The following is a 16,840-nucleotide window of genomic DNA, read 5'->3' on the forward strand; positions in this document are numbered from 1 at the left end:
GAGGGTACATCTTAGGTTACAACAATATCTTTTTGTACTTGATGTTATACCCTGAGGGTACATCTTAGGTTACAACAATATCTTTTTGTACTTGGTGTAGATTGATAACAAACAAGTTTAAGGAATCATTCATTATATTTATTCTATAAATGTTATACAGTAGTACGTTTAGTCAGTAAATAAAGATTCGTCAGTGAAGAGTAAGAAACATCCCCAGTGAAAAGGCTACACCAGCTTTAGGGTCAGAGCAAAGACATAAGTTGCCTATATCTCATAACACCATCCACTGGCTTGGCCTCCAAAACACCTTATTAGCAATAATTCATCTCCTGGTATGCCAAGAGTGAGTTACAGTATGCTAATTAAGTCCACACATTAAGTTGCTTGCGTAATGTGCAGGGCAGTAGACACAGGGTTGAGCTCGAGATGATAGATGCATGTACAACGCTGTCCTCCTCCAGTGTCACTCTATGTCCCTAGCACCATTGTGCCAATCTGGTACCACTGGACCGAGTCTGTGGGTCACATGCGCACTCTGGGGAAGCAACATGACGGGTGAGGGCAGAGGGCTTAACTCAGAAAAATGGGTCTCTAAAGTGACGACTTAGCAGCAGCAGCCCTCGTGCATCCTGTGGGTGGTCATCAAGTCATAATCGGGGACTTTGGAGCCTTGATGACACGGAAACTCACCGAGATGCAGAAAAGACCCATACGGACGCCTCAGCACACTACAGCCAGCCCAGTGCTGAGGCAAGATGAACGGCGGCCACTCACCCGCCTCCTGGAGAAAAACCTTCGCGATCTTGGATAGAGGCGGCGAGGGTTCGCCGTCCCCACCACAACCATCAGCATCAACACCATCACAGCCAGCAGCAGCAGCGACACCCGCATCTGTGCAGTTAATAAACACATCAGGCACAATATAATACAATACAGCACTTAATAACTACAAGAAAACCAAGAACAAGTATAGCAAGGTAAAAAAGGAGTGACAAAGCCTTGAAAAGAATGCTGTGGACAAAGTAGGAAACAATCGAAATCCTTTCCGGTAATTCATTAGAGTGAGGAGCTGGTTAAAGAGCAGCTAAGCAGGCTAAACCGTTCAGAGGGAAGAGATGCATAGAAAGACGTGAAGATATACAACAAGCTAAATGACAAGGGCAAATGTTTTTCCACAGATGATGACACTAGTCCAATTAACTGCGAGATGGGATGGTAAGGAGGTCTAAGAATGTACTGAAATAATTAAAGAAATGAATAACTACTAAAAACTGTCTAGACCAGCGTAAGGCTCCTGGTCCTGTTGAAGTTTCTCCATACACACTCAAAAAGGATGCATATACACTTGATAGACCGCTTGAAGTATTGTTCAATAGATAGCAAGAGGCAAGTATAGTGCTAAGAAAGTGGAAGATAGCATATATCGTAGCAAAGGAGATCGGAAAATAGTACTGAAATACAGCCGGACCTCCCTGACAAGAGTGGTCTATAAATCACTGAAAAAGATAAGAGAGAAAATGCGAGACTAGTTGCACAGGAGGAAGCACCTAGGTAAGAGACAACGTGGATTTCGGGATAGGTTATGTGTGAGAGAGTGAGCTCTTTTTTAGAGAAAGGAGGAGATTGGGGGCACTGTTCCGACACTACCAGAAAGTTTTTGACACTTTATTACATAAGAAGATAGTGGGGAAGCTGGAATAAGGGAAGATTCCTTCGATGTGAAGAATATAACTTTAATGGAAGGGAACAAAATGCACGTGCGAGAGGAACCTTCTCAAAATGGGTATGAGTCACCACTGGCTAGCGTGCCATAGGTCTGGCTCCTGGAACCATGTGAATGACATGCCACAGGACTGCACGAATACATAAACAGGTTTGCCAATGATGCTACCGTCATAAAGAATGATGAAGATTGCATCCACTTATGTACAAGGGGACCTACACCAACTCCAAAGTTTGTCTGATACACAGTTGACGAAATTCAACCCAAGTAAATGCAAAGTAATGAGGAGACAGAGTGAAGAAAGCCTAATTGCGAACATCATGATGTAGGAAATACACTACAGGAATTTGCGTGTGAATGGAACTTGGTAGTAGACACGGTACCGGATTTGTCGCCAAAGCTCCATCTCATTTGCTGATTTTAAAGGAGTTAATCGGCAGAGTAGCAAATACAAGGGTTGCAATTAAATTCACAGATGACGAAATCTTCAGCATATTATTTATAGAGCATATTTGACCAAAACTGGAATATGATTCTCGAGATAGTCACCGTATAAAGAAATAGTAGAAAAGTTCCAAAGAAAGATGACAAAGATGGTACCCCAATTAAGAAAGGTGAATTACAGTGAGAGTTTAGATGCCATAGATTTGCCCACTATGCAGCCTTTCTTGATAAATTTAATGATGTCGAAAGTGAGTTGCTCTTCGAAAGGTGCAAAACAAAAACAAAATTGTCTTTAACAAAGAAAGTAAGCAAGGAACATGTTAGAAAATAAGTAAAACATAATTTCATGGCATCAGAATAGTGGAAACATGAAATATGGTAAGCGATGAAGTAGTTACTGAAAACATACGGAAGTTTAAAAAAAATGTATGATAATAGTGAAAGATTAAGAGATAGGGCCCCAGGAATGTAGATCTCTCTCTCCTCTTACTGTACAAAAGAGGTAGTTACACACACACACACACACACACACACACACACACACACACACACACACACACACACTCCACGTAAAGTGACCACCCTACCCTTCCATGGAAGGTGAACTCCCTACCTTTCCTTGTAGGGAGGCCCTCCCTCCCCTCCCTGCGGGATGACTTCCCGGACCTTCCCTGCAGAGTGACCTTCCTACCCTTCGTTGCAGGGATACTTTCCCACCCTTCCTTGTAGGGTGACCTTCCTACCCTTCCTTGTGGGGTGACCACTCTACCCTTTCCTACAAGGTAGCCATCTTGTCCCTCCCTGAAGGGTAATCTCCCTGAACATTAACCTTTCTACCCTTACCCATCCATGCAGGCGATCTCCTTACCCTTCCCTGCGAGTTAGCCTCTCAACCCTTCCGTGCAGGGTGACCTACATATATACCCTTCCCTGCAGCGAGACTTTCCTACCCTTCCCTACAAGGTGACCTCACTACCCTTTCCTGCAAGGTGACCTCTTTACCCTTCCCTACAGGTTGACCTCCTTATCCCTCCTTGGAAGATGACGTTCCTAACCTTTCTTGAGCGAGGGCCTGGACTCCCTCTCTGCTCACCTCATCATAACAATCACCTCTTCACATGGACACTTTCTTGCCACTATTGCTGTTGTCCCGCTTCAATCAGTCTTCAAGTCTAATTATATTATAGCAGGCTTCACTGACAATTGTAGCAGGCTACAGTGACAATTATAGCGAGCTACAGTGTTAAATGCAACGGGATAAGTTGATAATCTTAACACGCTACACTGATGATAATAGCAGGCTACAGTGATGATTACAGCAAGACGCAGTTATGATTATAACAAGGTACAGTGATAATTATAGCAAGCTGCAGTGATAATTATAGCAGGCTGCAATTATGATCATATCAAAATTCAGTGATAATCATAGCAGACCAGTGATTATAGCAGGCTACAGTGGCGATTAGGGTAAATTGCAGTGATAATTATAACAAGCCACAGTAATGCTTATAACTTGCTTCAGCGACATTGTAGCAGGATAGTGATTATTATAACACGCTAAATTTAGTGATGTTTATAGTAAGCGACAGTATTGACTATTACAGGCTACATGATGATTATAATAAGCTACAATGATGGTTATAGTAAACTACAGTGTTAGTAATTTCGACCTACTTCAGCAATAATTATAATGAGCTACATTGAAGTAGGCAGGCTGGGGCCACGGTGAAATGGGAGGACATGATTTTTCCTGGCGTTGTGATCTTCTAGTCATAACATTATTAAGTTCTTGTTGATGGCATTTCTTTGCTCGACCTTGGTCAATCAGAAGAAGGCACCAACCTTGAGTAGCACCAGAGGCGAGTCTGGCAATTGTCTGTCACAACTTTCTTCTCACCTCACAACTTCGACCTGGAAACTGGGGTGAGTTGCTTGTGTGGTGTAGTTTGGCCCTGAACTGAGTAGGGAAATAGTGAGGTGGTGGTGTCGTGTGTATGTATATATGTGTCTGCTTATGTGTGCATGAATATGTTTATGTGTGTGAGAATAGATATTTGTATATGCATGTGCATGTATATGTGCATTTACGTGTATATATAAGTGTTTGTGTACGAATGTGTGTGTGAATATCTACTTTACATGTCTGTATGAATGTATATACCACATATATACCACACCATATACCACATTTATACCACACTGTATACCACACTTATACTACACTATATACCACGCTTATACCACATTGTGTACTACACTATATACCATACAAATACAACACTTTATACCATGTTTGTACCACATTTATGGTACACTATATGCCACACTTTTACCACAACCACACTACACTGTACATCACAACGTATATCACACTGTATACCATAATTATACCAAAATATACTACACTATATACCACAGTTATACTACACTGCATTCCACACTTATATCACAATGTATACCACTTTTATACCACACTGTATACCAATTATACCACACTTATACTGCATTATATTCCACACTGTATGATACACTTTTACTGCATTGTATACCATCCTGCACACCACAATTACACCACTTATACCACACTGTATACCACGGCTATACCACATTGTATACCACAGTCATACCACATTGTATATCACATATACCGAACAAGTGAGGTACGAAGCTCGCTGTATTTTGTTTCTCTTATATGGCACTGTATTCAAATTCTGAGATTGCTTTTAGTGAAATATTCAGTGATTCATCAAACTCTATATACAACATCTCACCTTCAACGGAAAACCGAAGTGTTCATAAAATAAAAAAAAAGAAAGGTTCGGTAACATTAACAGGGAATTCAATATCGTCCCGGAAATTATTGTGGCTACGAGGTTGACACAGTGGTTGTTGGGCTGACTTAATAGCGTAGGTACATGTTAAGATCATCAAATGCTCCGTTTTCTTCGCATCTCGGCACTGAAGGCGGCTGTATGAGTTTCACACACAGCACCTAGTATGCGGTGTAACATATCCATTGTCAGGTGGATGATCCTTGTTTGCCATTTTGAGTCATCCTACACACGTTTGGAAAAAAAACCAGTTGCAATGGTACATTAAGAATTGTATATCTTCCATGTTTGACAAACGTGAAGATAGTGGAAAGAAACATGGCCAGCAGGAAAAGCATTGCAATGGTAGAGTGCGTTTTACATAGCACTGGCAGAGTGCGTTCTACGTTGCACTGGCAGAGTGCGTTCCACATTGCACTGGTAAAGTGCGTTCTACATTGCCCTGGTAGAGTGCGTTATACGCTGCACTGGTAAGAGTGCGTTCTACGTTGCACTGGTAGAGTGCGTTATACGCTGCACTGGTAGAGTGCGTTTTACGTTGCACTGGTAGAGTGCGTGTTCTACAAAGTTTGTTTCTAAGAAATCGGAGGGCAACGCAGAAGTACGCAACTTCCGCTAAAGTCATGGTCCACAATTACGTTATTTGCCTCGTCCCATAAACTACAAGGTTCTCAAGAAGGAATAGTATCAGCTCCCGGGAAGTCACAAGGACTTGGAAGTAGGCAGGCACAAAGTGCTTCCTGTAGACAAGAATCTTACAGTCCCTCATCATCGTCCTCCCGGTATTGGAGTCACTACTCTCCCCTAAGTGTTCCTTTTGCTCTCCATCATGTACTATATTCAGGAGTGTCAACCCTACCACTACTGGTGGACAGTGAAGAATCATAACGTTACAAATCGTCATTTTGTTTACAATTAATTGAATAGAAGAAAAAATCAGACTGTCCAATCCAAATGTTCAGCAATATCACGCAACCGCAGGGCCGGTGAGAGTTGAGTGGCTCACCTCACATAAAAACTGGTCGAACAGGTCGAGTAGCTCGGATGCTGTGGTTCGCGTGAAGTACTTGGCCTCGACACTGCCACACTCATCACGAGGAAAACATCCACTGACCTTCTCTCACTGTATATGCCGTAATTTTCTTGTTCATTTTTTCTGGACCGACAGGAATGAGTAGTATAATGACATCAAGGAAGTGGAGAGGTGAAATCATTGTCATGAAAGAGGTTTACAGACGAGGCACCATGCTGAGGTGCTCGGGTTGGGAAGGTGAGGAGGGCAGGGGAGGTGCTGCCAGGATCATCGTTAAGGGAGCTCAGTAGGATGGAAGAGCTTTCCCCTGCCTGGACAAGAACTTACTGTACCTATGACAACAATTGCCTTTGCATCCTTCACCACATCAATATAACTCAATCAACCGTGAGCACAAGCACTCCATCTCCGGTAATTACACTACCTTCTCATCATCCATGCTGCCCTCCCGAACTGTACTCCGTAACACCTACACTGCCATCACCAACACCCACACTGCCCACCTCCCCCGAAAATTCCACACTGCTCTCCCAGTCATCCACATAACCCTTCAAAGCGCCCACCCAACTCTTACATAACATAGCTAAGGCCACGGGAGTCGTACAACTGCCAAGTTAGAGGACAACTAACTGTGAGGGGCTTTAGTTTTTGTCGGTTTTGGCCAGCGTGTTGTGTAGCATTCTGTTAACTTGCCAGTGAACTAACTTCCTAAGTAACTTGTGATGTATGACATTCATACACCAGGATTTGTCATCTTCCCATAATATGACACTCTTACAGCAGGATTTGCCCTAACTTACTGCCGGCACTGATGAGAGGGGCTCTAGCTTAACGCTGGCACTGATAAGGGGGTTCTAACTTGCTACTAGCACTGTTGGTGTGTGTGTGTGTGTGTGTGTGTGTGTGTGTGTGTGCTTGGTGGTGGTGGTGGGGTGGGAGGGGGGAGTCTAAGTTGCTGCTAGTACTGCTGGCCGGGAGGAGGGGGTGGGGGGGGTTAACTTACTGCTGGCGCTGGTGAGGTGGGTTTTTACTTGCTGCTGACACTGGCAAGAGGGGTTCTAACTTGCTTCTGGCACTAACGAGAAGGGCGCTTTTAGTGTTGTTGAAGCAGGAGGTGTTTGTGGTGCTGTGGAACCGACAGGTGCTTGCATCGTTGTGGAAGAGGCAGGTGCCTGTAGTGCTCTGGGAACAATAGGTGCTTGTAGCAGTATGGACGTAGTAGGTGCTTAAGTGTTGTCGAATCAGCAGTGTTTGAAGTTGTTGGAGCAACGGGTGTTTCTAGCGTCGTGTAACCAGGAGGTGCTTGTAGTGTTGTGGAAGCAGTCGATGATGTAGTATTGTGGATGCAGGAGGTGCCTGTAGTTTTGTAATGGCAGCAGGTGCTTATAAACATTGTGGAAGAAACAAGGTAGCACTCTCTTGCAGGAATATATAGTTTCGTGTCTTACGCAAGTTTCATTGAAGGAGGCTTCCCTGCAGGACGGAACGTTAGAAGAATGAAACTCAGAAGCTCTTCCCATGTGTCTACTCACAACCCCAATCTACATAATTATCATGATAAGGAATAAAGGAATAATTCACACACACACACACACACACACACACACACACACACACATATATATATATATATATATATATATATATATATATATATATATATATATATATATATATATATATATATATATATATATATATATATATATATATATATATATATATATATATATATATATATATTTTATATATATATATATATATATATATATATATATATATATATATATATATATATATTTATTTTTTTTTTTTGTGCTTTGTCGCTGTCTCCCGCGTTTGCGAGGTAGCGCAAGGAAACAGACGAAAGAAATGGCCCAACCCACCCCCATACACAGGCATATACATACGTCCACACACGCAAATATACATACCTACACAGCTTTCCATGGTTTACCCCAGACGCTTCACATGCCTTGATTCAATCCACTGACAGCACGTCAACCCCGGTATACCACATCGCTCCAATTCACTCTATTCCTTGCCCTCCTTTCACCCTCCTGCATGTTCAGGCCCCGATCACACAAAATCTTTTTCACTCCATCTTTCCACCTCCAATTTGGTCTCCCTCTTCTCCTCGTTCCCTCCACCTCCGACACATATATCCTCTTGGTCAATGTTTCCTCACTCATTCTCTCCATGTGCCCAAACCATTTCAAAATACCCTCTTCTGCTCTCTCAACCACGCTCTTTTTATTTCCACACATCTCTCTTACCCTTACGTTACTTACTCGATCAAACCACCTCACACCACACATCGTCCTCAAACATCTCATTTCCAGCACATCCATCCTCCTGCGCACAACTCTATCCATAGCCCACGCCTCGCAACCATACAACATTGTTGGAACCACTATTCCTTCAAACATACCCATTTTTGCTTTCCGAGATAATGCTCTCGACTTCCACACATTCTTCAAGGCTCCCAGAATTTTCGCCCCCTCCCCCACCCTATGATCCACTTCTGCTTCCATGGTTCCATCCGCTGCCAGATCCACTCCCAGATATCTAAAACACTTCACTTCCTCCAGTTTTTCTCCATTCAAACTCACCTCCCAATTGACTTGACCCTCAACCCTACTGTACCTAATAACCTTGCTCTTATTCACATTTACTCTTAACTTTCTTCTTTCACACACTTTACCAAACTCAGTCACCAGCTTCTGCAGTTTCTCACATGAATCAGCCACCAGCGCTGTATCATCAGCGAACAACAACTGACTCACTTCCCAAGCTCTCTCATCCACAACTGACTTCATACTCGCCCCTCTTTCCAAAACTCTTGCATTCACCTCCCTAACAACCCCATCCATAAACAAATTAAACAACCATGGGGACATCACACACCCCTGCCGCAAACCTACATTCACTGAGAACCAATCACTTTCCTCTCTTCCTACACGTACACATGCCTTACATCCTCGATAAAAACTGTTCACTGCTTCTAACAACTTGCCTCCCACACCATATATTCTTAATACCTTCCACAGAGCATCTCTATCAACTCTATCATATGCCTTCTCCAGATCCATAAATGCTACATACAAATCCATTTGCTTTTCTAAGTATTTCTCACATACATTCTTCAAAGCAAACACCTGATCCACACATCCTCTACCACTTCTGAAACCACACTGCTCTTCCCCAATCTGATGCTCTGTACATGCCTTCACCCTCTCAATCAATACCCTCCCATATAATTTACCAGGAATACTCAACAAACTTATACCTCTGTAATTTGAGCACTCACTCTTATCCCCTTTGCCTTTGTACAATGGCACTATGCACGCATTCCGCCAATCCTCAGGCACCTCACCATGAGTCATACATACATTGAATAACCTTACCAACCAGTCAACAATACAGTCACCCCCTTTTTTAATAAATTCCACTGCAATATATATATATATATATATATATATATATATATATATATATATATATATATATATATATATATATATATATATATATACTTGCTCGCCTTTATCCATTCCCTGCGCCATCCCATTCCACAGGAAACAGCATCACAGCATCGCCACCCCCCCCCCCCCCCCTGCGTCAGCGAGGTCCCGCCAGGAAGCATACAATGAATTTCCACATTCATTCACACCCAGTCTCTAGCTGTCATGTGTAATGTACCAAAACCACAGCTCCCTATCCACATCCAGGCCCCACAGACCTTTCCTTGGTTTACCCCAGACATTTCACATGCTCGTTCCTATTCACTCTATTCCTTGCACGCCCCTCACCCTTCTGTATTTTCAGAACCCGATCCCTCAAAATCTTTTTTACTCCATCCTTCCACCTCCAATTTGCTCTCCCGCTTCTCCTTGTTCCACCTCTGACACATATAACCTCTTTGTCAATGTTTCCTCACTCATTCTCTCCATATGTCCAAACCATTTCAACACCCTCTTCTGCTCTCTTAACCACATCTTTTTTATTTTCACACATCTCTCTTACCCTTTCATCACTTACTCGATCAAACCACCTCACACCACTTATTGTCTTCAGACATTTCATTTCCAACACATCCACCCTCCTCTGTACAACCCTATCTCTCTATCTCTCTATCTATCTATCTATCTATCTATCTATCTATCTATCTATATATATATATATATATATATATATATATATATATATATATATATATATATATATATATATATATATATATATACATATATATATATGAGCTTGGGTGCTTTTAGAGCTTTATGAGCTGGTGCTTACTTCTAGTGGGGTGCTTATAAGGTATTATGAGCCAGTATGCTCGCAATGATCTTCAAACACAGCAGGACATACGTCACTACGTGCATGCATCGTGCCCTGAGGGCAGCCACACATCACATTGTCACACGTCACTACGTGCGTCCTTCACGTGGTGAGGGAAGCCACTTGCCATGTGTTCACACGTTGCTACTACGTCTGTGCATCACATGGTGAGGGCGGCCAAGCGTTACGTTAATGATTTACTATCAGCAAATGCTGAATGAAGGTCTGGTGTGGATTGTTTGGATTTGTGCAGATTACCCCGGCCACTGCGGTGTGGATGACTGTACAATGACTCTGCTTGTGCAGGCATCATGGCATTAACAAAAACTTTATTTTCCTTTAACTCCAGCTTTTTCTCTTACGTTCCACTACACTTCCAGTGAATATCAACTACTACATAAACGATGCTATCAGAATTAGCGGACACATTGCTGAAATGCGAAAAAAGAATCACGGAAAAGGTATAATACGAAAGATTACCTTACGTGAAGATTAGCCACTCAAATGAACCAGGGACATAAAGTTTAGACCGCTGCTTCTATCCCTAGTTATTGGCTGATGTCTTGTGCTCAAGTTCTGGTTAGTGTGATGAGGAAGCCAGGGGCTGCAGGAGCACTCGAGCTGCTTCCTCTGTGTCTAGGGAGGCACTGACGCATCCCGGCATTTCTTGCACCTTTATACCGTTTGTCTGGCCTCGAACCACGTGGTTCTCATTGTTAGTTGAATTCGATTTATGTGTTGTTTTTCATGATATGCATTTCACTTGTGAGTAGGCAGTCAATTAGGAGTCATCTAACATACTAAATAAACAGAACAGAAAATATATAACAAATAATTTTTTTTATGGAAATTTTCTGAAACTTCCTCAAGAAAAAATATTGTTAGTAAACTTCCATTACAGTGGAATGTTACGTGTGGGCCCCTCTTTCTGACCACACCCAAGGACAGGATGACCTTCTAATAGAAAAAGATCAGAGTGTGTTGCCAATTTGAAAGACGACTCAGCGAAGCTGATTCTCCGCAGAACAAGGTACACATCTTTCGAGCGAAACCAATGGACTTCATTGTGCCATTACATTTCCTCCAAGAACAACAATAGTAAAGATTATCAAATCTTGTTTACTTTATCAGCTGTATAGATACTTCTAAAAGTAACAGTCGTACTGGTGTTGATGAAATACATTGTTCACATTACTAAGAAGAATGTGCAATATTCCGAAAGCAGCGCAACAACTTGGGTCAAGACGCCTCCTTCACCACCATTAACTGTTACAAGTACGGACACACAACAAAGTTTTCCGTATCACGATGCAATAGAGCAGAAGACACGTCATCCAAATGTTTGGTTTATCCACACTCTCATGTAAGGTTGCTCTGTACATCCTGTGTTGCCACAGCTTCCCTGTGTCCCATATCGTTCCTGTGTTACTATTGCATTTCTTTTTTTGCCAGAGCGTCCTCTTGTTGCCCAAGTGTGCTTGTGTTGCCACAATGGTCCTTTTTTTTACAGCAGTATTCCTGTGTTGCCTAAGTGGTCCTTTGTTACCGCAGTATACCTGTGTTGCCACAATGGTCCTTTTTTTTACAGCAGTATTCCTGTTTGCCACAGTGGTCCTTTGTTACCGCAGTATCCCTGTGTTGCCACAATGGTCCTTTGTTACCGCAGTATACCTGTGTTGCCACAATGGTCCTTTGTTACCAGGGTATACCTGTGTTGCCACAATGGTCCTTTGTTACCACAGTATACCTGTGTCGCCGCAATGGTCCTTTGTTACTACAGTATACTTGTGTTGCCACAGCGTCCCAGTGATGCTATGGCGTCCTTGTCTTTTCCTTCAATATAGGAGAAGGGAACACTACGCATTACTGGTAACACAAACTAATTTTCCATGCTAATTTGCGTATAGTAAGAATCTGCATCATCAGTACAACTTATGAAAATATACTGAAATTAGAATGAGAATTGTAGGACCGGTAACACCAATCTGAGCTCCAACTACAAATGTTACGTAGCTACGCGCTTACTCACGTGTTAATGGATTACTCTAACCTCCTAACATTCATATCAACATCTTCAAATAAGCAACTAATCCATAAATGATTGTATTTCTTTTACAGCGGTATTTGCTTTTCTCGAGCTAAGAGCAAGGCTCACTCTCTTGGGTTGTTCATTTCATAAAGAAACAGGTCTTTTCCAGCCGTACGGATGGCTCACTCATTAAATAGTTACTTTACAGTCATGCCACCCACGACTCGACAAAGAGGCCCAGCTCTTCAGCTAATTAGTTTGAGTAGACTTATATCGATCATTGCCCCACATGAAGGCGAACCCCTAAAGTAGTGCACTTGACAGAATCATAATCCCCAAGTGCCCCATTGCAGACCAGTCCTTTCTAGTCGACCTCCAAACAGAAGAGCATCGTTCTTACGGCTGGCTGCACTTAGGGTACACCTCTTCTAATGATTTACTGAACGAGCTTCTTGCCTGGACTTATGAGTTGTATTTAGCAAAGACAAACTTTACGGTCAAGCAAATGGCCTTCTTCACGTTGGGACCCACGTACCCAGCCATCCCGTCCTGCTAACCCATAAACCCGTTTCTAAGGAATAGATTTACACACTTTTATGTGAATATCTTTGCTGATAACAGCCTCAAAGTAAGCTCATATCCTCAGTTATGATTTACAATTTCATTTCTTTTACATGTGTTAGTGTAAGTGGCAGGATAAAACACGAGGAGTTATGCAATCTTCCTTCGGATGTTTGCTCAATGAGCTATCTGCTTATCAGGGATACAGATGTACTGGAATTGATAAATTAGTTAAAAAGCTGTTTCGGTAATGACCTGGACTTTCGAATTCTACTTCGTTCAGTCACAATAATCTCAATAAACAGTTTAGTTTAGTTTTGGTGTAATAATTAGTTTAGCCTGGTTCATTCCTTATGATATTCCGTTTCACCTTTCTGGCGACTGCAACCCGCTCAAGTATTATACTCTTGATTTTCCTCACATCTCGATTAAGAGCCATATGCAGTTTGAGCTTGTGTCCTGGTGCATTTTATCAGTCTACTTTTCAAAAATTTGGTATCATAATTTTTTCATATTACTAAATCTAAAATGCTACAACCTCTCGCTAGGTCTCGAATCATTTGATTCAAAAAGCAAGTTTCAGGTGCATCAATTCTTCTGTTACCCCAAGAGTCACCTGTCAGAAGATACATATGTTGGGATGTTAAAAAATCATACAATCACTACTTTCATTTTATGATAAAAGATTTAATTTCTTCCTAAAAGTCATTATTCTTTTTCACACATTTTTCTTCTATGACTACACCCTGGACTAGAAATGATTCTGGATGCCTCATTCATTAATCTAGTATACTGTGAATCGTATAAAATGACATCAGTTTCTAACTCTAGTGATGTCTACTTTCTCTGATACACACTGAATGACACCTGCACATGCGCTGTGTAGATGAATTTTAATGAAAACTCTCTATCATGAAACTGCTAACTCTACTCATAGGTCATTCTATAGAATCTATTCAGATTTCTGTTTTGCTGTGATAACAGGCTTTACTGATAGAGCGTTAGAGTGGTTGAAAGCAGTGCTATAGATACGTTTTCTAAGATCCTACTTGATGAGTCCACGACATATGTCATGTGCTCCTCCTTAGTGACACTGACGGTTTGCAGGTTATTCACTTTCATTATTTGTATACCTTCTAATTTATCCTACAATAATCTGTGTTTCTGATGTCTTCTACTGTCACAAACAATTCAAAAGTACTCAATGGTCCTTTGTTGCTATTTGAATCCACTTCTAGTCCTTTATAATGATATCTCATCGCGTTTTTTTTTTTTTTTTTTTGATGCGTCTAACGCTGGTGCAAAAAAATAACTTCAACGTGCATTTGAATGGGCAGCATAAACCTATCTCAGATCTCTGAGGTCAGACCTCTCTACTCAGATCCCTTGGGACACTGTCTGATATAATAGGTGAGGTCACACTTGACATACCTGACTTCCTGAGTTAATACGACTGGTTTTCTCCTTGCACCTGGCAATCACCTGCTTAATCATCTTATCTAAATTCCTACGTACTTGTGTATTACTAAATTCATTCAATTGCAGGCCATAAGCAAACTCCTAATTCCACTGAAACTATCCTGCAAATGTACACAGTCATCTTCTTTGGATCTACACATGGTTTCTCCTCTTTCACAAATACGTAGCATTCTACTTAAGATTACGTCATACCTAGGAAATAGTCCCACCGCCACAACCTTCGTGCGATTTTCTTCAAACTTCCTACACTTCCCAAGGATCTCCTCTGATCTACTATGAGCCACGTTATTTGTTCTATCCTCAACAACAGCAACATCCTCTTTTGCAGTGTCTCCAGCTGTCTTGTACCTTCAGTGTTAAATCTTCTAACTTATCACCAAACTAACACAACCTCCTATTTTTGTTTCATGGATGAAATGATGATAGGGGTGGAGGAAGGTAGGAGGAGGATGTTCATGAAGGAGGAAGGGCTAGTACGTAACGCTCACCTCAGGACAATCTATGGTTAGGAAATCGAGACTTGTGATTTACGTGATGTCAAGTGTTATGTGAGAAAGGGATAATTTGAATCTTTTTTGGTCTGGATGCCAGCAGATATGCTAGTGCGGCAGACAGGAAAGAACGCAACTTTGGTCAAATGAGTGAAACATGATTGGTGCTGAAGTGCTGGCTAACTACTTTGCCGTTACTAACCCTCCCATTACTCGGGCGGGTAGTGCCGGTGATACACCTCCCTGCTCGTTGGCTCCCTTCCATCTATTATGAATAGGGAGGGCAGGGAGGATGTGAGTGGGAGTGGAAGAGAGAAGTATTCCTCCAAAATGAGAAAGCTTCATCGGCCTTCCTCCAGGGCGTAAGTGTTGTGGCCTCGTTTCTAGTGTAGCAGTTCTCCACACGAATCCAATTGTCTAGAATTCGTCTGATTTACCATAATGACCGTGGATAACCAGTATATTTCACTTACATTAATATTGGTGTAGTCTTGCTGTATCTGTATATAGGTATTATCAGTGGTGAGTGTACCTTGATACTTGGTATTTTCCTTAGCACTGTCTGTTTGGTGTACATTCATCCCCTCCTGGTTATGATAGTGCTTTTGCGCACTGCACTGTCCTCACATTTCTGTTCGACTCAGGCCAGAGACTGGGCCTAGAGTTTGACCCTAGACAGTGATTGGGCCTAAAATCTAATCCTGGTTAATGACTTGGACTAGAGTTAGATCCTAATGAGAAACAAGAAGTAGAGTTTGACCTTAACCAGTGGCCGGAGCTCAAGTTTGACACCAAACAACGGCCGGACCTAGAGTTCTATCCCAGCCAGTGACTTGGCGGGGCGTATGTGTGTATGTGTTCATGCATCATTTGTTTGTTCATACATTATTTGTTTGTTCATACAATATTTATGAGTTATTACATTACTTGTTTGTTCATATATTCCTATCATGCTCGAAGCCAAATGTATGGTATATAGGCACTTGTCTTATTGCTGCAACAATCCAGTGTAATTACTATTATCATTATATTATTGTTTTTGTTGCTATAGATGGTACATAAGTTACTCTTATCACTATTATCTTCAGTATCATTAAGTCGAGGAGTATCCAGAGCTGTTATGTTCCTTCCGTCCACCAGGGATAATAAAGCACCTTCTGGACGACACATATTCACTCTTATTCTTACAAACACCGCATCATCTCTGCGGCCCAAAACAAACAAACGAAACCTTAATAATTGTGACAGCAATGAATATGTACATAAATTTACAATAACAGATGCTTATATACAAAAAGATTTTCGTTTATGGTTTTTGCTTATAAATAATGAAAATAAAAGAACTGTAAGGGGGTTAGAAGAGTAGGTAGAGATGTTAAGAGCAACGAAACATTAGCTCCTCCTGACAGTTAACGAGAGATATAATGGAGGCAAAATATTGGTATGCCAGACGTAAAGTTCATCACCTCCCCAGCTATAAGTTTGTTGATCGTTATCATGATACCACATTAGACTGTTCAAGTTACATGTTATAGTGTCAATCATACACGACTCAGGTGAAGTCTTCAACAGTGATAACAGTCATGGCATTAGCGTTATGTTGTCCTTACATTGGTAAACATAACACCATTAACAACAGGTGCTGAGCTCTCCATCTGACTAGATAAAACATAGTAATAGATTTACTTGTATTTTTCATATTACCTCTCTAGACACCATTATCACTGGTAACATTATGCAGAAAGTAACTTATTATCATAAAAAATTGGTGTATTGTGGAAATCACTTATTTACTGCAACATTATGTATTTTGTCATGTATTACATGACACTTAACAACCGAAAATTATCACACATTCTTAATCTATTATTGTTTTCTTATCATTAGCATAATTCTAGTTACGTAAGG

The 16,840-nt window shown here is 41.4% G+C and overlaps 1 long non-coding RNA gene across 1 annotated transcript; it reads right to left on the reverse strand.

Moving 5' to 3' along the window:
- Window positions 1–122: 122 nt before the first annotated feature.
- On the reverse strand, window positions 123–13,028 carry LOC139767361 (uncharacterized). Its single transcript, XR_011717044.1, has 2 exons — window positions 10,853–13,028; window positions 123–891 (listed from the first exon to the last, which is right to left on the reverse strand). It is a non-coding gene; the product is annotated as an uncharacterized lncRNA (long non-coding RNA).
- Between the last annotated feature and the right edge of the window lie 3,812 nt (window positions 13,029–16,840).

This window comes from Panulirus ornatus, chromosome 59 (assembly GCF_036320965.1).
Source record: "Panulirus ornatus isolate Po-2019 chromosome 59, ASM3632096v1, whole genome shotgun sequence".
Lineage (NCBI taxonomy): Eukaryota > Metazoa > Arthropoda > Malacostraca > Decapoda > Palinuridae > Panulirus > Panulirus ornatus.